The 23,646-nt window shown below is 40.1% G+C and overlaps 1 long non-coding RNA gene across 2 annotated transcripts in view; it reads left to right on the top strand.

Moving 5' to 3' along the window:
- The window catches only part of LOC142070868 (uncharacterized), a 53,050-nt gene extending 30,066 nt beyond the window's left edge, over positions 1–22,984 (top strand). For both annotated transcript variants that reach the window (XR_012666785.1, XR_012666784.1), the window contains exon 3: positions 22,577–22,984. This is a non-coding gene — a long non-coding RNA (uncharacterized LOC142070868). The remainder of the gene's footprint in view (positions 1–22,576) is intronic.
- The last annotated feature ends 662 nt before the right edge of the window (positions 22,985–23,646 follow it).

Raw genomic sequence — 23,646 nt, 5'->3', positions numbered from 1 at the left:
TTGCAGTAGATTTCCAATGTAAGTACTTATGACATTGATCAGAGTGAACTCATTTTGCATTCTTATAAATGTTATTACAATGAATGCCAAATGAATTAATAATGCTGGAACACTTTAAAATGAAGAATTACGAAGGTTTGTGATATAATGCATATGGTTAATTATTATGTAATTAAAAACACAGTAAGCTAAGAATCTCAGTAGGAAGAAAGCAAAATTCAGTCACTGTGGTACAGATTTAAAAGTGGAGTTGAGCAAGATGTGTGCTTGCCTCGCACGTTTTGACTTTAAACAAATGTACTGTGTACTGTGTTACAGCCTTTTAAGAACACTGTCAGCGTTTTAATTATTAGGGTCCAGATGAAGAAGCAGTTTATAAATAGGTTTGCCTGCACTGGAATATCATATTAAAGCTCTCTCGGTCTCTTTTTGTTATTGCAGTTTATTGTGTGCCTCCAATCTATAGCTTTACAATAATTCACTTATAGGAAAATGGAGAAGTAGCCAGCCCCAAGACTCTTTTAGCATGGTACTCAGAGTTATACCATTATGTGGAAGACATTCTGTAAATAATTGAAAAGAAACTATTTGAAATATAATAGCCCAACTTCATCTGAGTAAGTTATTGCTTCACAACTGTTAACAATAACCTGTATTGCACTTGTAATATTTATGCGTGTAGATGTAATACATTGCAACAGTTCATATCTATTATAGACATGAAGGCATAAATGGGTTTAATCAGACAAGTAATTATTTTTATGCCTCCAACTCAAAAATATGCATAAATGAATTTATGGTTATTTGGCAATCACTCGGAATAGTGTTTATAAATGTTGAAACAGCTGTTGGCAAATGTATGTGCAAAAGCAAGGAAAACAGCTTTTCAGACCTATTAGTCAAGTTAGCAATAAAGGAACTATTCTTCCTTATTTAATACCTTTGGGCCAGATTCTGAGCTCATTTATACCACTGTAAACTCAAAGCAACTTTACTGAAATCAGTCTATTTACTCTGAATTTATGGGAGTGTAAGTGATATCAGGCTTCGGTCCCAAATCTTTGAATAGTTGTTTCATCATCCTTGATATCATCTGTAAATATGAACATATATAACAGCAATTTCCTGTGGTATTGAGAGAATATTTTATTAAATGAGGATTTACAATACATTTCTCTGTCTTAACTCTTTCAATTTAATTTCATAGTTGAAGTTGCCCATTTTGGTCATGTTTTAAACTTAAAACTCTGTTTAAAGCCAATTGCATGCTTATATATTTTTCAGAACAGAGATGGATTTAAATATGTGCTTAAAATTAAGCACGTGCTTAAATGCTTTGCTGAAACAGTGCCATTATGCTGCCTTGCTTACTCATTCTCATTTACTGCGTTATTTGTGGTACATTCTACTTTGCACAGAACACATTCATTTGAAATAATGGATGATGATGATATATATAGTACTGTCAAGTATGTGAAATCTGGCCTCTGTCTGAATTTCTCACAGATAACTGTGTGCTGGTATACTGTACCATTTGTAAAGTTTTCCACTGAAGCAAGTAAAGCTAATCCTATGAATACATGGTTAGATTATTCCACATAATAAATTGCATTTCAGTTCATCCTGTACAAATAATCGAGAAACATCTAATTTGCTGGTTTTTCTTCCAATTTTAGATTTGAATTTTGTAATTTTGATTTGACAAGAACTGATAACAATGCAACTGAAATGTTCTGTAAACCAGCATATTAAATATTATCTGAAGGAAACACCAGGTTAGGCAATATTTTGCATTTTTTACTTCTATATTGAGCAGGTATTTTGCACTGAATTGTCCAGTTGTAAAGCATTTTGTGTTATAATGTTAAGGCAGCAAACAGACAACTTCTCTTTGCTGTATATGTGAACTTTGAATTAAAAGTATGTTTCGCTTTACAGTGTTTAAAGGGTAGCTACCAGCTAACACTGTGTACTCCACAGATTTAACAATCTCTAGTTTCTGACTCTTGCAAATGATGGGTTTCTCTTTAATTCATGTATTGTATGCTATTGTAGAGATCAGTAACATTTTCAATAAATTATACATTGACCAGTCCTGACAGCTTCTGCTTGTTGTTGGAGTATGCTCTTCTAAAATCTTACTCTGTGAAACACACACTCAATCCGTGAAAGCTGCTGCTAAACGCCTTTGAAAACCATGGAGTGCCCTCTGTTGATCAAAAACGCTGCACATGTTCCTTCATGCATATTAAAGCCTATGGACACCAGATCTTAACAGCTTGGTTTTTTCTAAACATCAGTAACAAAAAACAAAGCAACTCTTGCAAAAATGTAAATGTATGCTGTTTGGATACAGAACGTGTAAAATAACAAAAGGCTGAACACAAATGCCTTGATATATTGTGTTTATACATCCATACACATAATACTGATTGGGTAAGTACTGTACATACCTTGAGATGCTAAGTGAGGTGACTTCTTTCCATATATATATGTGTGTGTGTGTATCTTATGGATTAATTAATATAATGTGAAATAATATATTTAAACAATATGTAGAAAAATTTATATGAGCCATAGTGGTAAATGTTGCAGAACCCAACTAATAACAAACTCTGTTTTCTATATTGATGATTACCTACTCCTCTCAGGCTCAGGAAAAAGCAAAACAGCTGAGTGCAGTTTTTAGCTCTGTGTTGTCTTCGTATAACATGGAAAAATTGATGGCCTGGTTTGCTGGTATCTCTTTCAAATAAGTTCCAGTGAGCCTTGATAAAACAGTAAATTTGATTGCAATTTTTGAGCAGTAATTCATGGAAGGGTGAGTACATCTCACAGTTTATTCAGCCTTTTTCCTTTTTTGTCTCTCTCTAGTTTGTAGGCTGAGCAAAACAAGAATTTTCACCGTTTAAAGTTGTTTCATATGTTAGCTGATTTATGATACCAACACTGAAAATTATTCATCTGCATAAAACATTTCCTGTAGAAGAAATACATGTTTTCCTTTACATTGTTGTTGAAATGTTAATGCCAGAATGGATATAAATTTAAAAAAAAAACACAAACAAAAATTAAACAAACAAAAAAACCCTCGATTGTTTAAGAAACTTGAATAAATAACTTAGTTTGCATCTTTAGAGTTGACCTATTTCTAGAAGTAATTGTTCTGTTCTGTTTTGTGGTAGAGAAGGATCCATTTTCTATTTTTAGAGTCCTTTTTAAATGACAAAAGAATGGAAAAATAAAAGATATCATGTAGCTTGATTTCTTTATATTATATTATATTATGGCCTGAATATAGCAAGTGTTGCAGAATTCTGCTTAGAAACAAGCTCTGTGCTGAAGGTCTGTGCCTTCAGAAATACAATATTAATCATAAAAACATACATACTGGAAACATCCCAAATCATCATTAAGGTGCTGGCAAGTATAAACAATGTGATGATTTTGTAACATTTATTTTCTGATATAAATGTATAATGTTAATTCAGTAGCTTGGAATTTAAAGAAGAAAAAAACAGAAACTCAGTTATTTAAGGATCTTTCCCCATACTTGCTTTACATTTATTCTCCAAATAGGATTTTTTTCTAATGCTATAATTAAAACATATATTCATGAAACTGATGTTTTATTAAATTGAGGAGCTGATAATATATTATCTTTTTATGTACATTCATCATACCATTTTTGCATATAATCTTGCTTTTGTCAGGTCCATAGATTACAGCATTTTCAGCTGTGAATTTAAACATCTCATACATGCTTTTATGGAAAAAAGGAAAAGATACAAGAAATGGTAAAAAGAAACACTAAAGTGTTTTTATAAATTAACAACATTTATTAATGCTGATTTATACTTCTTTGGAACGTGTTACTTAACAATTTTCTATTGCCATAAGCAGCTGTCGGCAAACCTATTCCTGTGCTATTAAGATTTTTTAAATGCCAATGTTATAAAGATTTTAACCAGAGAAGATTAACAGCATTAATACTACTTACCACTATTGAAATACAACTCAAAAACTAATGGAACATAACACATAATACTATAGCGCCTGAACGAAAAGAAAAATGTGTTTGAAGTAGACAACACAATTGTCTTTTGTGTTTACAGAAATAATTATATCATTGCTTTTTGGAAATGAACTCTAAACAGAAATCACTTTCTGTGTATATGATTCTAACTGCAAAACATTCCCATGACAACATATATTCTAGGCCAGGTAGTAGTTTTGATATCCCTGTTTTAAATCTGATACAAACTGGCCACAAGAGGGCACTCCGTTTTTGTTATTGTGACTTGTATGAGATGGTATCTATGTATCTTAGGCCTGTGTTGATTTACAAACAGCATTCTCATTTTTCAATACATTCCTTTATTCAGTGATAAAAATAGTATGTTTTGTCACTGAAGAGAATTAAACTTTGCTGATTTAAGATTTAAAAAACCTAAAAGGAGAGTAAACAACTCTAATTTTTCTCCTCTTACATAGGTATCTCTTCATCATCGTACTGTGGATGCTTTCACAAACATTGCCCTGCCCAGTGCATATGATACATTTAAAAATACCAATCAGCCAGATTTGCTTGGGGGGGCAGATGTGTGCTGTAAGGTCATGGAATGACTGCTGGATTTGAATCCCACTGGGCCAGAAAGTGGCATAAGACCAGCGGTCACAGCAGGATCCTACATTACATACCTAACCCCAACACATCTGGTTGATGGGTTGTCATAAATATAAAGGGAAGGGTAAACCCCTTTGAAATCCTTCCTGGCCAGGGGAAAGCTCCTCTCACCTGTAAAGGGTTAAGAAACTAAAGGTAACCTCGCTGGCACCTGACCAAAATGACCAATGAGGAGACAAGATACTTTCAAAAGCTGGGAGGAGGGAGAGAAACAAAGGGTCTGTGTGTCTGTCTATATGCTGGTCTTTGTCGGGGATAGACCAGGAATGGAGTCTTAGAACTTTTAGTAAGTAATCTAGCTCGATATGTGTTAGATTATGATTTCTTTAAATGGCTGAGAAAAGAATTGTGCTGAATAGAATAACTATTTCTGTCTGTGTATCTTTTTTGTAACTTAAGGTTTTGCCTAGAGGGGTTCTCTATGTTTTTGAATCTAATTACCCTGTAAGATATCTACCATCCTGATTTTACAGGGGGGATTTCTTCATTTCTATTTACTTCTATTTTTATTAAAAGTCTTCTTGTAAGAAACTGAATGCTTTTTCATTGTTCTCAGATCCAAGGGTTTGGGTCTGTGGTCACCTATGCAAATTGGTGAGGCTTTTTATCCAACATTTCCCAGGAAAGGGGGGGTGCAAGTGTTGGGAGGATTGTTCATTGTTCTTAAGATCCAAGGGTCTGGGTCTGTAGTCACCTAGGCAAATTGGTGAGGCTTTTTACCAAACCTTGTCCAGGAAGTGGGGTGCAAGGTTTTGGGAAGTATTTTGGGGGGAAGGACGCGTCCAAACAGCTCTTCCCCAGTAACCAGTATTAGTTTGGTGGTGGTAGCGGCCAGTCCAAGGACAACGGGTGGAATATTTTGTACCTTGGGGAAGTTTTGACCTAAGCTGGTAAAGATAAGCTTAGGAGGTTTTTCATGCAGGTCCCCACATCTGTACCCTAGAGTTCAGAGTGGGGGAGGAACCTTGACATGGGTATTTTTTAAATGCACTACCTGCAGACCCAGTAACGGCAAGGAATAATATTTTTCCAGACACTTATTTACTGCAGCCTGGTTTTTATTACATAAACATAAGTTAACATAGCTCAGTCTTCCAATTCGAGCTCCAAAAGAGCCCTTCAGAAGGAGACTGACAGGAAATGCACTTGTGATTCCTGGGTGCATCCAATCCTTTGCTAGCACCACCCACTTTCAGAAGTGTACTGGATTGTAACCTCCAAGCCCCACAGTGAGCTGGGGGATGCAGGTATCATGCACCGCTACAGTCCCCGTCTCTAGAGACTTACTGCTCTGGAAGCCCTATGAAATGGATTGTTCAGGCAGAAGTCAGCTTATCATGAGGCTAAGTTAAGCCCTGTATCTTCATTTATATTACCTTTATCTATGATTTCCAGGATTTTGCCCAATGAGGCTGGCTCTAAAACTTTCAAATATAAGGCTAACTTGTGACCAGCCCTTGTGAAAGTACACAAGGTGAGAGGCACAACCTTCCTCACCTTCCATGTGCAGCTCACACCCACTCAAGGGGATCAGTCACAAGTGCAGACCTTGTGCCCCAGGAGAGAGAGTCGGTGAAATCCTGGCATGATTTACATCAATAGAGTTTTGCCATTGACTTTAATGGGGCCAGGATTTCATCCAACAAAGTTCTGACTGGGTGCTGTAGTCTCTACTCTGCCCCCAACACCAGGCTCAATATAAATTGTCATGTGACAACAGGGCACAATTTCCAAGACCTGTCAGTTCATCTGCATTCGTGGTCTAGCTATTTTTATTTCCTTATTGTGAGAGACGGTGACAGCTATCTAGATCAGGGGAGGGCAAACTTTTTGGCCTGAGGGCCACATCAGGTTTCTGAAATTGTATGGAAGGCCAGTTAGGGGAGACTGTGCCTCCCCAAACAGCCATGTGTGTCCTGGCCTCCGCCCCATATCCAACTCCCCCTGCTTCTCGCCCCCTGAATGCCCCACCGGGACCTGTGCCCCACCCATCCCTCCCTGTCCCCCTGACCAGCCCCACACCCCCCGCCCCTGACTGCCCCCCGCTGCCCCATCCAACCCCTATCCGACCCCCCCGTTTCTCACCCCCTGAGACTCCTACCCCCATCCAACCCCCTCTGTCCCCTGGTGACCGCTGGACCCCCCACCCCTGACTGCCCCCTGCTACCCCATCCAACCCCCCCTCATTCCTGACTGCCCCCTGGGAACCCCTGCCCCCATTCAACCCCCGTGTTCCCCACCCTCTGACCACCCTGACCCCTATCCACACCCCCGCCCCCCGACCACCGCCCCGAACTCCCTTGTCCCCTGACCGTGCTGCCTGGAGCACTGATGGCTGGTGGCACTACAGCTGCGCTGCCCAGAGCACCAGGACAGGCAGCCATGCCGCCCGGCTGGAGCCAGCCACCCCACTGCGCAGCACAGAGCAGCAGGTCAGGCCGGGCTCTGCAGCTGCGCTGCCCGGCAAGAGCTCACAGCCCCACGGCCCAGAGCGTTGCACCGGCGGTGCAGTGAGCTGAGGCTGCGGGGGAGGGGGAACAGCAGGGGAGGGGCCAGGGGCGAGCCTCCAGGGCCAGGAGGGTCCCGTGGGCCGTAGTTTGCCCACCTCCGATCTAGATCCTTGTTCAATATATATTTCCGCCTCGGTCTATTTTCAGGATTAGTTAACTTGATGCAGAACCTGTCCCAGTGTCCCTTTCATTTTGTGTTCATTTATTGCAAACGATAAAATAGCAACAAATAAAAGGTGAACCGAATATTTTTCCTGCAAGAAACTCAACTGCTGGTGCACAGGGTCCTGAGCACAGCCTCTTGGGGTGATCTGGATGGCTAAGAAGAGATCTTGTCAAAAGAACAAGAGTTATGAACAGGCCTCTTTCTGACTGCAAAGCCCTTAGCAATTGCTAGACTGACACTTGAGAACTCAACCACACATGTATAGATTTCATAGAACTATTTTGGGAGAACACTTTCATGCCTCCCAGATAACTGGAGGATATCTTTGAATTTTCATTCCACAATCTACAGTTATAGTATTACTTTTATTTTTTTCTCTATCTGGGTGAGTGATACAAAGAAAAGTGAGGGATATGTATGGTACGGTCGTGTGGACAACTATTTTTCTCTCTGTATATTAGGCCTGAGCAGGTGCCACCTTACTATCTCTCTCCTACACCTTGCCTGTGAAGAGAATGCCAAATCTTGAGGAATTGTGCCAGATCATATTTTTATAAGTGTTTGGTATTTGTATTACATATACTTATTTTGTGGTATAATATTTGGAGACAACAAAAATTGTATAGATGTTTTAACTGTGGGTTTTTTTTTTTAAATTTGCTTGTAACTTCTAGGATCATAAAATCCACTTAGTTATGCATTATGAAGTATTGCAGTATGCAGTGTTGCAGCCATGTTGGTCTCAAGCTATTAGACAGGCAAGGTCGGTGAAGTAATATCTTTTATTGGACCAACTTCTGTTGGTGAGAGAGACAAGCTTTCGCATTTACACAGAGCTTACACAGACCTGAAGAAGAGCTCTGTGTAAGCTCAAAAGCTTGTCTTTCTCACCATCAGAAGTTGGTCCAGTAAAGGATATTATCTCACCCACCTTGTCTCTCTAGATTATTTCCGATATTTCTGTCACTGCTTATGGACACCCTCCACTCAGCAAGTCAGCCTCAAGGGAAGACCACATTAGTTCAACTCCCCATTTGGTATTAACCTTGGAGATGCTGTCTCCCTAACATCAGCTGGGAGTCTGCAGCTGTGTTTTGGATTGTATTTCATGCTCCCAAGGATTTCTTCAACCAGCAGCTTTGTCTCAGTCTCATATCTCTGTTCCCCTTCTTTAAAAGCCAACTCTTCCTTGCGTTATGGACAAAAAAGAAAAAAAGCAACCTGTCTGAGCATCACTGGAAGAAGGGATCCAGTAAAAGTAGCTTGGGGAAAGAGTGGAAGATAGTGTCAAATGATCAATCTTCAGGTATGGCCTTCATGTCTCTTTCCCTACCTTGTCTGGGCTATGGGGATTTTTAAAAGGTACACATAGCATTTGTAGTTGTATATGCTAACATAACGGTTAAAAAAAAAGAAGCTTGCCATTTGTTTCATTTTATCTTTGAAAACTCATGGCGAACGGGGGAAGTCCCGGATGACTGGAAAAAGGCTAATGTAGTGCCAATCTTTAAAAAAGGGAAGGAGGATCCTGGGAACTACAGGCCAGTCAGCCTCACTTCAGTCCCCGGAAAAATCATGGAGCAGGTCCTCAAAGAATCAATCCTGAAGCACTTACATGAGAGGAAAGTGATCAGGAACAGGGAAGGTCATGCCTGACTAATCTAATCGCCTTCTATGATGAGATTACTGGTTCTGTGGATGAAGGGAAAGCAGTTGATGTATTGTATCTTGACTTTAGCAAAGCTTTTGACACGGTCTCCCACAGTATTCTTGTCAGCAAGTTAAAGAAGTATGGGCTGGATGAATGCACTACAAGGTGGGCAGAAAGCTGGCTAGATTGTCGGGCTCAACGGGTAGTGATCAATGGCTCCATGTCTAGTTGGCAGCCGGTGTCAAGTGGAGTGCCCCAGGGGTCGGTCCTGGGGCCAGTTTTGTTCAATATCTTCATAAATGATCTGGAGGATGGTGTGGATTGCACTCTCAGCAAATTTGCGGATGATACTAAACTGGGAGGAGTGGTAGATACGCTGGAGGGGAGGGATAGGATACAGAAAGACCTAGACAAATTGGAGGATTGGGCCAAAAGAAATCTGATGAGGTTCAATAAGGATAAGTGCAGGGTCCTGCACTTAGGACGGAAGAACCCAATGCACAGCTACAGACTAGGGACCGAATGGCTAGGCAGCAGTTCTGCGGAAAAGGACCTAGGGGTGACAGTGGACGAGAAGCTGGATATGAGTCAGCAGTGTGCTCGTGTTGCCAAGAAGGCCAATGGCATTTTGGGATGTATAAGTAGGGGCATATCGAGCAGATCGAGGGACGTGATCGTCCCCCTCTATTCGACATTGGTGAGGCCTCATCTGGAGTACTGTGTCCAGTTTTGGGCCCCACACTTCAAGAAGGATGTGGATAAATTGGAAAGAGTCCAGCGAAGGGCAACAAAAATGATTAGGGGTCTGGAACACATGACTTATGAGGAGAGGCTGAGGGAACTGGGATTGTTTAGTCTGCGGAAGAGAAGAATGAGGGGGGATTTGATAGCTGCTTTCAACTACCTGAGAGGTGGTTCCAGAGAGGATGGTTCTAGACTATTCTCAGTGGTGGAAGAGGACAGGACAAGGAGTAATGGTCTCAAGTTGCAGTGGGGGAGGTTTAGGTTGGATATTAGGATAAACTTTTTCACTAGGAGGGTGGTGAAACACTGGAATGCGTTGCCTAGGGAGGTGGTGGAATCTCCTTCCTTAGAAGTTTTTAAGGTCAGGCTTGACAAAGCCCTGGCTGGGATGATTTAATTGGGGATGGGTCCTGCTTTTGAGCAGGGGGTTGGACTAGATGACCTCCTGAGGTCCCTTCCAACCCTGATATTCTATGATTCTATGAAAACTGATCACCTGCAATGATGAGAGAGGAATATCCCTTCACTCCATGCACCACCACCCATTAGTATAACATTGCATCATTGGTTAGCAGCATTACCAGGATTGCAGGTTGCCTTTCCCCAAAGCACTAGCTATTGGTCACTGCTGGAGGAACTATACTGAACTAGATGAACTAATCATTTGCGCTGATATGCAAATATTTGAAACTAGGAGTGAGGAGTTAAAAAATGCTATCAGCTCCAATAAGTGTAAGCACACAATATCATATTAATATTGAATCCATCCCAGAAAAATGATTTAAGTTCCAAACCAAAAGAATTCCCAATTAGCCAACCAGCTTGGTAGCCATGAAAAATGTAAATTATGGATGGGTGATGAGATCTTATGCAGCCCTAGAATTTTTAGCTAGAGCATTAGTAATAAATAATGCCTCTGAGTGTACATGCTGTGAAATTGCTTTCTGTTGTGAATACATCTCTTCATTATCTGCAGGTGCCGCAGTGAGAATGTAGGCACTGTTAATCACTCTCAAAGTGGGGAAATTGGAAAGAATTCCTTGGCTTACTGATGAGATCTGGTTGAAATCTCAGTGAATCTAGACAGTATATGATGTCCAGAAATTTAGTAGGGTACCTGGATACAGAATGGATATGTCATAGATCGGAATAACATACCTCCACTCCAACCTCCTTTCTCTCCTGCTACCCTTTGGAAAAGTCCCATCTTTAATACAGAAAGGATGTGTAGGCTGGGAAATGTTTTCCTTGTCTTATAATCTATCTATCTAGGGAATAGGTCAAAGAAATCATAGGGCTCTTTTGTCTGGGTGGGATACACTGCTCAGCCATCACATCTCATATTTAAGAGTGCCAGCATGCTATCCTTGGAAAACAGAGGTTCTCCAGCTCTCGACAGAAATGGTACAGCACAAGCAACGAACACTACGCGTTCCATCATGCTGCTCTTTCAATGAGCCTTGACAATGATCTTCATCGCTTCACAGGGTGAGAAGTTAGTTTTGCTTCCATGCCGCCTGATACTTCGGTATCATCACAAAATCTGACAAAAGGTTCAGTTAGCACCCGTGGTGTTAGTGTTTTGTGGTCTGTAGATCACCTCTGTTGCTACTCTTTTTCTCCTCAAACTTGTCACCTTCACGTCAGGTAGAAGTTAGTGTCAATCTAGCTCTTAGTGGGAGCATTCCTTATCTGATGAATACAAGGTTATATGAATGTGTGTCTGACATATTGAAAAAAAGTATATACCTATATGCAGGTGTAATGTTTCTCTATCTGTAGTTCTCTAATTCTTTCAGTTGATTGCCTCTGTCTGTAGCATCATGTAATCTCACTTCCCTCACCCTCTCATCTTGTACCTGCTTTTTAAAAGTTGTCTAAGTGGAGGATATTGCATTACCTCATAATAATTTGGGCTCACTCGGAGCCAGACAGAGCAAATCGGATAGTTTCAGCATGATAGCTGGTGCTGCTTATCCCAGCTTTGTAGAGAAGAGTTTGCTGTACTTTGTTGGTTTGGGCAAATTGTATTTCTTATTTTTTAATACAGTCGCTGCCATTGCTAGGATCACTGCCACCCTTGAGTGGAACAGGCGAGATTCCTGCACCGCACATTTTGTAAGAGAGAAGACAAACTTTATGTAATGTTGTTATGGTACTTTTTTCACCACCATTATTTGAAAATCGGAGAAATGGTATATTGGGCAAGAGAAGAAACATGGCGAGTTGGTAAAGCACATGAGATTTCTATTTAAGTCAAGAGATTTCCATTCTATTCCTGGCTCTTAGGCAAATTACTTAATTGTTCTGTGCTTCAATTTCTCAAATTGTAAAATGGATCGTAGTGCATACCTACCTCACAGGGTTGTTCAGGCTTAATCCACTAATGTTTGCAAAGTGCTTTGAGATCCTTGGATGGCACAAGAGAAATACAAATTATTATAAGAAAGATTTTTTCTTTTTGTTACAATATCTGGCAATCATAACTTTTACACAAAACAAGTTTATATTCACTTGTACTTTAAAACTAATGGGAAATAACTGAATCTTTTGCAGTTAAGATTACTTTTAGTTTGCAAAATGCATTAGCATTCGGTCCACAGGCATAGTAGAAAATCATTTGACAGATATATGACAGTTACACACTGAAAAATTATTTCATCTATCTTCCACACAGTTATTGTTCTTCATTTAGAACACTTCTGTCAACCACGTGTATTAGCATATCTCCCGTCTATGTATATTGTAATAGAGAAAAACAAACGACAGTGTCTGCGTTCACGGCCCCCCAAACTGTGATCTTGTCAGATATCCTACTAAGGAGGACTGGTTCGGTGGCTGAATTGCTGCTTTTCCCCATTCGTCGGTGTTAGACTAATACTCCAGTAGCACAGTCACAGTGCCCTTCCAGCACACTTGGAGTACTACAGAAGGTGCTGTGTTTTGTCAGAGCTGTAAAATCGAAAGTAGAATCACTTTTGGTCAATTAAAAGAATCCAGTGATATCTTTTTACAAGCAGAGGAATATTATCCTGTCTAAATTCCAGCATGCTTAATTATATTCTTCATATTTCTGTTACATCTCTTGTTTCAGCTACATACAGTAATATCCACTTCAAGCCTAACTTTACTTACACCGACTTTTTAAGGCATCTTCATACTGCCAGAGTGGAGTAAAGGGACCTTAGTGTAAATAAGAAATCAGGCTCTACATGTCTTAAACCCTGGTAAAATATTGGTTTGCACTCTTAAATAGTTGTGGCAATCAATCAGGGGGCGGCCGCACTTTGGTGATGGACACAGTCATTCAAATATATATCACAGAAGTGTCAGTGGCAACTCTAAAATTAAGTTTGCTCTGAGAATGGCACTTACAGCAGGAAGGTCATTCTACTATTTTATAATTACAAAATGCATTTTGGACGCATTATTTAATATGCAAACTCTTCAGATGACAATTTTCTATGCCATTTGCAAGAGTGCCCGTGCAAATTCTTCATGGGGGAAAAAAAGCCAGAAAAAAATCACCATTTTTTAAAATTTACCCTTGGTTACTTAACCTTTTTTTTCTGTTTCTTCATAATCTGGGGTTAAAAAGGCATTGATACATAAAACCACACACAAACACACCCAGATAAAAACTACATTAACATGGATTGAGAATAAATATCAGTAATTTAGGGTACAGATATTACTGATATTTTGTAATTATTCCAAATGTAAACATTATAAACCTAGGAAATTCAGAGTTAAGGTGAAACATAACTGAAATCCAAAAAAATATTAATATAGTTAAAGTGCCCAATCAACCTTAACTCTGCCCCACAAGTGATGCCATTATAACTGGGTTCAAAAAAGAATGAGCTAAATTCATGGGGCATAGGTCCATCAATGACTATCAGTGAAGATAGTCAGGGAAGCAACCCCATGCTTTGGGTGTCCCTAAACATACAAATGCCAGAAGCTGGGTCTGGACTACAGGGGATGGATCATATGAAACTGTCCTGTTCTGTTCATTCCCTCTAAAGCATCTGGCACTGGCACCTGCCATAGACAGGAAGCTGGGCTAATTGGACCACTGAACGAGTATGGCTAAATTTTATGTTCATGTAATAATGATTAATGCCTTTTAGTGTTTGTGGTTCCCAGATTAGATGCAGCATATTTTAAAGGCACTCCATGGTGTCACTAAAGGGCAGAGTTAAGGTTGTTTGAGTGCCTCAAATGTACATTGCCATATCTTACCATGTTTAAATATCTTTTAAGTTTAAACTTAACTCTGAATTTCCTGGGTTTGTAATACTTGTTTCTGGGATAACTACAACATCACTTTTAACTTTAAGTTACTAATATGTACTCTCAACCTTAAGTCCATCTTAACATAGTATTTTTATTAATTGTCCTGATTTTGATAGGAGACTTGGATTTTCTTACTGAGCTAGTGTCTCTCATTAAAAGCATATAGCATCTAACTTCTAATTGTAGAAAGTTTCTGCATCAAAAAAGGAAAAATAACTTTAAAATATATTGTACACCTCCCAATGCTTGAGACTGATATGAGATGTTATATGTGACATAATATGATATTGACACTCATCAGTTATAATGTGGTCTTGAGGATACTCAGATGAATCTTCCAGAGGAGAGGGGTCCTACATTTTTTAAATTAACAATTTAAAACAAAAATCTTTAAAAGGGAAGAGACATCTCTGGAGGAGATTTTTGGGGGGTGGGAGATGGGAGGGAGCTCCATCTGGTTTCTCAGCCATGGGTGCCTCATGTTTGTTTTGTTGTGTTCAATAAAATTGCTGGTTCCAGCTCAACTAATGAGAGAGATTAAACAAACAATCAAAACATTGTTGTCTAAGGATGAAGGTCAGCTCATCATTTCCACTCTGTCCTGTTTGACAAGCATGTGAGGAAATCGCTGTGTGGTGTAGACATGATGTAGTCCCACTCTCCCACCCACTTCTGCCCCCATGTGTGGGATAGAAAGGGGTGTGACTAGCAGAACAGGCTCCTAGGAGTCTCTAATCTACACTGGGGGCAGTCTGGCTGCTGGTTGCGTTCATGAACAAGTCAGCACAAAGGTCCTTCACTGAGCCCAGCTCAGCCACACCTGAGGATCCGGCATAGTGTTAGGAACAGAATATCAGCTAGAAATAATTGTATAATTTTTGACTACATTTGAAGTTTAATAACAACCATTCCAATCATTGTACCAGTAGCATCCTTGCAGATTCTGGTATTCCAAACCTTCATATTTGAAATACATAGAATCGTCTCAAAGAAACAGCAAGCAGATCCTAAAACTAGGGCAATCTTCCATCGTCATTTTAGACAAAATTGTGGGTTCTGGCACGAAAGAGTGGGTTATTCCAACGTACATGTTTTGTAGGATTTGTTTTTGTGTGTTTTCTGAAAAATTGTCTTTGTTTTTTGCTCTTGCTTTGTTTCATGTTTTGTTTTTTGTTTTGTTGTGTTTCTGCTTTGTACTTGTGGGCCACTTTACTAAAGGGTCACATGAAAGGTGTGTGCAAATGAGGCCCCCATTCACTTTCATGGGACCTCACAGATTCATAGATACTAAGGGCAGAAGGGACCACTATGATCATCTAGTCTGACCTCCTGCACAACACAGGCCACAGAATCTCACCCATGCACTCCTGAAAAACTACATTTGTCAGCATCAGAACAGTTGTTTGCTTTGGTCCCTATTTTATGCAGGGTAGCAATAGTGGGTAAAAGTATAAATACAAATGTGCAGAAGTCAGAAAAAGATAATAGGCTTTCAAGCCTTTCTACATTCCTGAAATATCCAGTGTACCTATGTTTCTGCATTATTAGGTTGCAGATTTCCTTTATGACCTGTGAAAGGAACTTAAAACAAAAACAACAGTTATTGTGAAATGCTGAAAGATTTGAGTTCACTGGGTCACGTGCCCAAGGCAAGTGAATGCCAGTCAGCATTAATGCATACCCCCCCAATGTTTAAAGTTTTTACAATTCTGACAATATTATATACTATTGTGCTTTTATTACTATTCTGTTAGTATGCTAGACAAGTGCACTGTACTGTTGTGAATAAAATGCAATTAAGGAGTTCACTTTTTTCTTCTATGATCCACAATTTCCCACTTTCTTCTAATCTATTTAAATTCTGTATTACTGCTGCTTCTGCCAGGTCAGATCTCTCCTGCTATGCTGAGATAACACTTAAGAAAATCCTGTCTCTTCCCAGCATGCAAAATCCTTCAGCTTCTGAAGTGCCTTTTCAGAGGAGCTATAGATAGGTGACCAGCAGGAGTGTCTGAATGCATTAAAAATCAGAAAACAAGGAGGGAATTAGAATGGGAGGGGGTATAGAGAAGTATCTTTTTCAGAAGAGAGAGAGAGAGAGTAAAGTAATGATGGAATAAAGAAGCAACTACTGAAGGGAAAATTGGGGAAAAGTGACAACAAAGGGCCTGATTCTCTGCTGCCTTGCATCTTGTATAATCATGCACACCAGCCTGTGGTGAGTGTCAATCATTCTGACTGGGCAGTATTTTACAACCACTTTGCACTTGTGCAAGTGGCTGCAAGGGATCAGAGACTCAGGCCCACAGATTGTCTAGAAGGAGAAAAAAGAGGGAGAGAGTGATGATGGGCCAGCAAAAAGGACTCAGAATATAACACAATTTTCAAAATAGAGCATAGTCACATTCTCAAGAGCCACTCCCACTAAGAATTTTGGAAAGACTGAAGTTTGTTGAGCATGGGTGTGATGGGGTGTACCAACCCTGCACTGGGCCAACAGAGGCAGCCCCACTTGACAGGCTGAGACCCCCGTGACAATGGGTATCAACTTCCTCTGGAAAAAAAGTGAATGAGATAAAAGTTTGCATTGTTGCTACTGAGTTTTACCAGTTCTAATGCAGAATGCTTCTGTTCTCCTGTCTCCTTGCTCCTTCAGGAGAAACTCTCTGATGGAATTATGGCATGCTTAGACAAGGATGACAGTGCCTTGTCTGCCTTGGGTACTTGGACTCAGTATGTCTTGGTTTCCTGACTTTTGTAGAGCCTTGGTTACTGTCTGCTCATACGCAGGCACCTATTGAACTATCCAGTCTCCCAGGATGGCATCTTCTGCCCAATCTGTCAGGTGGCTTAGAGGTTCCTTTTTGTGTGTGTTAGAAGGAAGATGTACTTTGTTTTGAGACTGGAGGGTTCTACTTCTTCTTCCTGTAATTCTGAGGTGGAGGCAACATTTACCATCTTACAGAATTTAGCTGCAAACTCTTTGCGAGGCATTTCTTGGTCCAATTTCTCTGTCTCCATGCTCTTCTGGAGAAGAATCATCTGAGGAAAGTGAGGACATCTTTTTAAGATTTTTTTTAAATCTACACTTCCTTTTTTACTCTTTTTGGGAAAGGGAAAGAAAAGAGGACAAGAAATCTCTAGGGACATTGTTGGCATCCCATTCAGAGGACTTGAAGGGATTAGAAAGAATCTCAGCTGCCTTCTCTTAAAGTGGTCATGTTCTTTCTTAATCAAGGATTTTTGCTGCTCTGAAGTTTGGGAGGGTTACCCTGGTACCTTAAAGCTCAAACTCATACTTATGAAGAAGCTGAGAGAGCTCAGGAAGACATGAAGGGGCAAAGCTACATTAGCCTTGAAGCTGGAACAGACTGTCTTTGTAGAATCCCAGCTTCTTTGCCTACAGCTAAAGGGGATTTGGTAGCAGTGGAGGAAGGCATCCTTGCAGAGGCTGACAACCCTAAGAAACTGATCAGAACTCTGTCAGAGTGAAACTACACTGCTAGACACAACCTTTCCCCCCTCCCCAAGAACAATGGTAGAAAAGCACTTTTATAATAAAAAACAACATTTCTGCTACGACAGGGTGTGTCGCAGATGGCCTGCAACTCAGCGGAGGCAGGACATCTGGGAGTGTGATTGGGGACACAGCTGGCCAAATATTGAGGGCTTTCTTCTCTACACTGTAATCCTGTCTACACTCTAATCCTGTTTGAAGAGCATTATATTAACGTGAACTAGGAATCTTTTAGTTCTCGCCTGCAGCATCCACATGGGTGAGTTACAGGGCGGTACTCTGGTGCACACTGCTACTTGTGCCCCTGTAACCCAAACTGTGGGTCAGTGTAGACAAGCCCAGGTCTCCGCTGGTTTCCTCCCCATCACTTCCAAGTACATGAGAATCCCCATCAGAGAGGACTGCCAACCATGCACTCAGCTGAGAACAGAGTTTTGATTGACCTTTCTTAGGATCAGAGCACAGAGTACCTGCAAGCGTTGCTTGCAAAACATTCTTCTCTTTTTATGTCACTTACTTCTAAGAATTGTTAGCTTCTTAACAGGACTTGTTAGCTTCAAATAGATAAAACTACTGAACAAAATGATCTTGTATAGAGCTTGTAAGGTGCAAATACAAACAGAACGAGCATGGTTTTTCAGATCTCTGTGGTTTATTGTTTCAGTCTGTACACCAGCTAGCCATGTAATTTCACTGAAATACCTTTCAAAGTTTCTGGCATTATTTAGGTCTGATGATGAGTAATTCTAATGAAAAACTAACAAAATAATAGACTATAAGAACTGCCATACTGGGTCAGACCAAAGGTCCATCTAGCCCAGTATCCTGTCTTCTGACAGTGGCCAATGCCAGGTACCCAGAGGGAATGAACAGAACAGGTAATCATCAAGTGATCCATCCCCTGTCACTCTTTCCCAGCTTCTGGCAAACAGGAAATAGGGGCACCATCCCTGCCCATCCTGGCTAACAGCCACTGATGGACCTGTCCTCCATGAACTTATCTAGTTCTTTTTTGAACCCTGTTATAGTCTTGGCCTTCACAACATCCTCTGGCAAGGAGTTCCACAGGTTGATTATAGAGTCCTCTGGTTTATGGCTTTACTCTAAATACTAAATTCTTTCCCATATTTAGCAAAAATAAAAATACCTCAGAAAAATAGGTATATGTTAAGCACTGTATGCTGACTCCCCCTGAAGAATCCTGATTGGGAGATAGAACAGCCAGTTGGACCCTAAATGTTTTGGTAGGAGAAATGAGACTTCCAGCTGCATCCTAAAAACCTCAGAGGAGTTTACACATTGGCTACTCCTTGAAAATACAAAAGGGGCATAATGGCTACCAGGTTTTCACCCTCTCCCAACCAAGAAGGCCAGGTTCAAACCTTCCTTCCTCAACCCTAGCAATGTCAACACAAAGCTATGTCTATCTGACAAAGCGTTTACACCATGCTCATCATGGTGAGAGCCTAACACATACATCATGCCTCTGTGCCATCCTAATCAACAACAAATGCAACAGGAATGCATATAAGTCCACCACTATGAGGGGGCCTATCGACCAGTGTCTAATAATCCTGGGGCCCCACTATCACCACCGCAACTGTGAATGATGTGTATCGGTAAACATTGTAATCACAAACACAGTTACATGTTCCCATCCACATGACTCATGAAATGGCTCACTTAAGTAAACAGTTGTGTAAGTCATCCACTAACACATAGTGCTGCAGCCAATTACTTCTCCCTAAGTATGATTAGAAAGCGTATAACACTTTAATACAGAAATAAATACAAATGTGCTATACGGAACGGCAGCAAGCTTCATGCGACTTGACCTGTGGCCAAACTCCTCCAGAGGACCTGGAAGGAACCCAACATTTTAATTTTAGCTTGGTAATATATTGGCTCAATATTAAACTGAAGGGATTCCAGGTGATCCAGTGTAGATTTTATTATTTTAAAACCTCCCACCTTTTGATTTCTGGGGCCACAAACTTTCCTGGTGATCTGCACAATTCATAAAAACTTTTAAACTAAACTCTTTTTTTTAAAAAAAGGCAAGTCTTAAATGTATTGCAGTCTTATGGCATACCATTCAGATTGATTTATAGGAAACATCTTGGATTTCTTATAGCTGAATTAACAAGCATAAGCCAGGTAAGACATCACATTAAAAATAAATTTACTATGGGAACTGTATATTAAAAGTTAAATAATGGCTTGATTTTTTAGCTTAAACTGAAATATTTGCTTTTCTGCCAACTAGTCAAAAACAATCTCTGAAAGATTGCATTATTTTTGCTTCCAAAATGTTGGGTTTTTTTCACTGAAAGTCAAAATCATTTGGACAAAACATATAGAATAAAAAGTGTTATTTTACATACTCTGACCTGCAGAGTTATTACAAGGTCACTTTCTCACATCAAAAATGAAAAGGTATAGCCTTACACTGGCATAAGGCTGGAGCGATTTTTTTCCAGCTGTAATCATTATGAGAAATGAGATACAGATATTTATATTTATAGCATTTATGCACACAGATGCAATATTTTAGTATTTTAAAAACAGAGAATTACAAAAAAATTTTTGCATGGTACTATTTTCATATGCCTCCTGAAAAAACAGGCTGTCTTGTTGTTTAATACCACTTGCTACTTCAACTGCACAAGCCTTGAAAGGTGAGCAAAATTCTCATTAATACCATGTAGAACCTTTTAAGAATGATCTAATATTTTTCTAATCATAATAATGTTTGCATTTTAAGCTTTTGCAATCTACAAGGCTAAATGAAAATGCCTTAAACCAGTGAAAAGGAGGGATTCCAAAACTGTCCAGTGCTATAGAGAATCCGCTTCCATTCATAAAGTTCTCCAAACCTTAAACCTGGCACTGGTTCAGGATTGAATATTGTCTATCCTGCACCTCAGAGTGGTGTCATTTTCAGAAAATATTCTATATTTGAGAGAAAGAAGGAAATATTTTTGCAGCAGAGATGATATCAGATGATATCAGAAGTGACATCATCCTAATCAGTAGTTATAGGTGAACTTCAAAAGATTTGAGTTTGTTAAATATCCACTAGCTCAGATACTTATCCCAATATTAAACAACACTTTGAGTGAGAAATTGGTCTGAAATCTCATGAGAACAGACTTTCTCCCACAAGTTCTCCAGCACTTATTCATTCAACCAGAAATACCCGAGAAGTATTTCTTATGGTATAGCCACACCTTCACATTCACTTTCAGCTGAAGGCACGGGGAAGCCCTGGAATACAAAAAGAAAAAAGTTAACTGTTTTTTTTCTCAAACATTAAATGATTCATTTGGGGATCAGTTGAGATTTTGGACAAAATCTCAGGTCATTTCTTTTTATTTGCGCTAGAGTAGCCATCCCTAACAAGGAGACATGTGAAGCAACCAACCTGGCTCTTACAAATTGATTGAGTGTTTTTATGTTGCTGAAACCTAAGCAAAGTTCTCATTCTGCATAAAGATCCAGGTAGTTCCCTTCATGAAATGAAAGGGAAGCCCTCTACCCATGTTTAGAATCCTCACTCTGTTTATGACCAGGTAGTGCTTTACATTAATCAGGAACGTGCACTATTTGGTTGTATTGCAAAGTACACACTATAACTCTCCCTGCCTCCAGTCACTTATGTATCTTCTCTTCCCCCTTTTCCCTTTGGTTACCCTACATATACACACAAGGATAGATTCCCCCTGGCTGTAGCAGGGAAGTGCAGACTGCCATACTCAGGGCAGATGCACTCCCAGGGAATGCCCTTCTCTGCCTCTGCCAGGTGACACATCAGGGAAGAGCAGCATTAGTTTCTATTATGTGGCCTTCACTGGCAGAGACCGTGGCAGGAACATGCTGAAGCAGAACATCCTATGGTCACACTAGCTATGCCCTCATCTCATCCAGAGTTGCCCACTTTTTGGGCTGCATTGGTTCCCTGCTAGACTCCCATTAAAAGGAATTGCAGTTACCTTGTACTTGTGGCAGACTTTCTATATTCAGAGATTTTAAGGGTGGAAGGGACCCGCACCCAGTAATTTCTGCTAGCTGCCCTGCACGCTCATTATGTTAGAAGAAGCCACTGTAAACAAGGGGCGTGTCTGATCCATAGATCTTATTACTAGGAAGAGCAAGCAAAGGGTACTGCAGGGTACTGGACTCAACCAGCAAAGGTATAGCCATCCTAATCAGAAAGTGGTACAGGATATGAAAGAACATTTATAAAAAGTATATAAGTAGTATGTCCATGCAGAGTACTGAATATTCAAGTTCACTGGTATATTATAATATTTGGGGGTAGTTTTCCAGTAACAGCTCATAGCTGCTAATGATAATTTTAAAGTGAAAATGTAATTGCAAAGAAAGCATGGCTCTTGTCTTTTACCCGGTCAATGAGATACTGTACAATAGATATGATTTACTGCATGTGTTGTGAAATTTCATGATTGAGCAGCACTGCTGTGAATGCTATAAAAATGACAGCATAAAGGTAGAATTATTTAACAACTTACTTTCTAGCTTTCCAACTGTGGTGTTAGTTGTATTTTTATATGCAAGTATTCTTTTTATAAACATTAATTATTTGATTTTTATTCTCTGAGCAATTAATGACAAATGAATGCAGAAAAACGTTACATAAAACAGTGTATGTCAGCACTTACAATTTATTCTGGATGTCAGCCTTAAAAAACATTCTCTCACATTTTCTTCTAACTGTAAAATATATTTAATTGACAGAAAATACAAATGGCTTTTCTATAATGCTTCTGAATAGGTATGTGATTCATCTACCAGGCAGGAAGTCTGAAGTTGTGATGGTGAATCTGTGCCATGCAATGTCAAGTTTACTGAAATACACCTCTGGTATGATGAATGGGGTCAAGGAAGTGATGTGGCATAGTCTGACAGCATGCAAGGGCACTATCTGGCACCCTGCGAATAAAGGGTTAATTCCAGCTCTGCTTTCTCCGTACTTGTACAGGAGCTCAAGAGAAGGACTCTAAGAGTGGCCGCTTAGGAAATGAGGGAGAAGAATGCCACCACATCCTATGGACACCACATCCTATGAACATAAGGCTGACTTGAACCTGGAATGGGGACTTTTTTGTTTATTATTCTGCCTATTTTGCTAACATTCCTTGAGCAAATAGACTTGTGCCTGGTATTTTTTTTCCATTGAGTTATTTCAACAACGTACACCTCCCTCTGCTTTTCAGTGCAAGGAGAGGCTTTTCAGCTCTTGAGAGTTTTCACGCCACACTCCTACTAATTAATTAGCCTCTTACAGTTTGTATGGCAACTTCCACCTTCTCTGTATATATATCTTCTTACTATATGTTCCATTCTGTGCACCCAATGAAGTGGGCTGTAGCTCACGAAAGCTTATGCTCTAATAAATTTGTTAGTCTCGAAGGTGCCACAAGTACTCCTGTTCTTTTTACTCCTACTGTGGTGCGGCTAACCAACCTAGCGCACCTATTTGCTCAGGCATTTGCCTGCAGTGGAAAGAGGAGGGGAGTGGAGGGATGTAGTTTACCTTTGAGTGGGCAGGAGATTTTTATGGAGTTCTTTAAAGTGGGTTTTGGGTGAGTCCTCTGACTGACACTGGGTCAGTTTGCCGTGCTGCATCAGTTTACAGTGTTTTGCATTATTAGTATAAAGAGTGCTTTGTACATACACTTGGAAAACTGTAACAGTGCATTTTATGAACTAGACAGATAAATCAATGTAGTGAATGCCAGCCTCACCTCATGCCCCCCAGAAGGAGTTTACAGGATCTCATGCTGGTCAAGAGCTTTCTGTTCCCTTACCATGAGGGGAAAAGATGTATATGAAACAAAGATAGATGGCAGCTGAGGTTGAGGGAGGAAAATGCAGGAGACTGTGATGGCCCTCACTCAGGGTTGGTTGGTGGGGGAGTGCTGTCTAGTGGTCAGGGCTTAGGCCTGTGACGTGCAGGGGGGTTGTTGATAGGGAAGCCCAGGCCCTCCCACTCCACCAGGCTCCAACTCCGGGCCCTCTGAGGGCTACCAGTGCTCTGACAGCCAGAGA

The sequence above is a fragment of the Caretta caretta genome, chromosome 2 (assembly GCF_965140235.1).
Source record: "Caretta caretta isolate rCarCar2 chromosome 2, rCarCar1.hap1, whole genome shotgun sequence".
In the NCBI taxonomy this organism is placed as follows: Eukaryota; Metazoa; Chordata; order Testudines; family Cheloniidae; genus Caretta; species Caretta caretta.
This window is presented reverse-complemented; position numbering and strand designations above follow the sequence as displayed.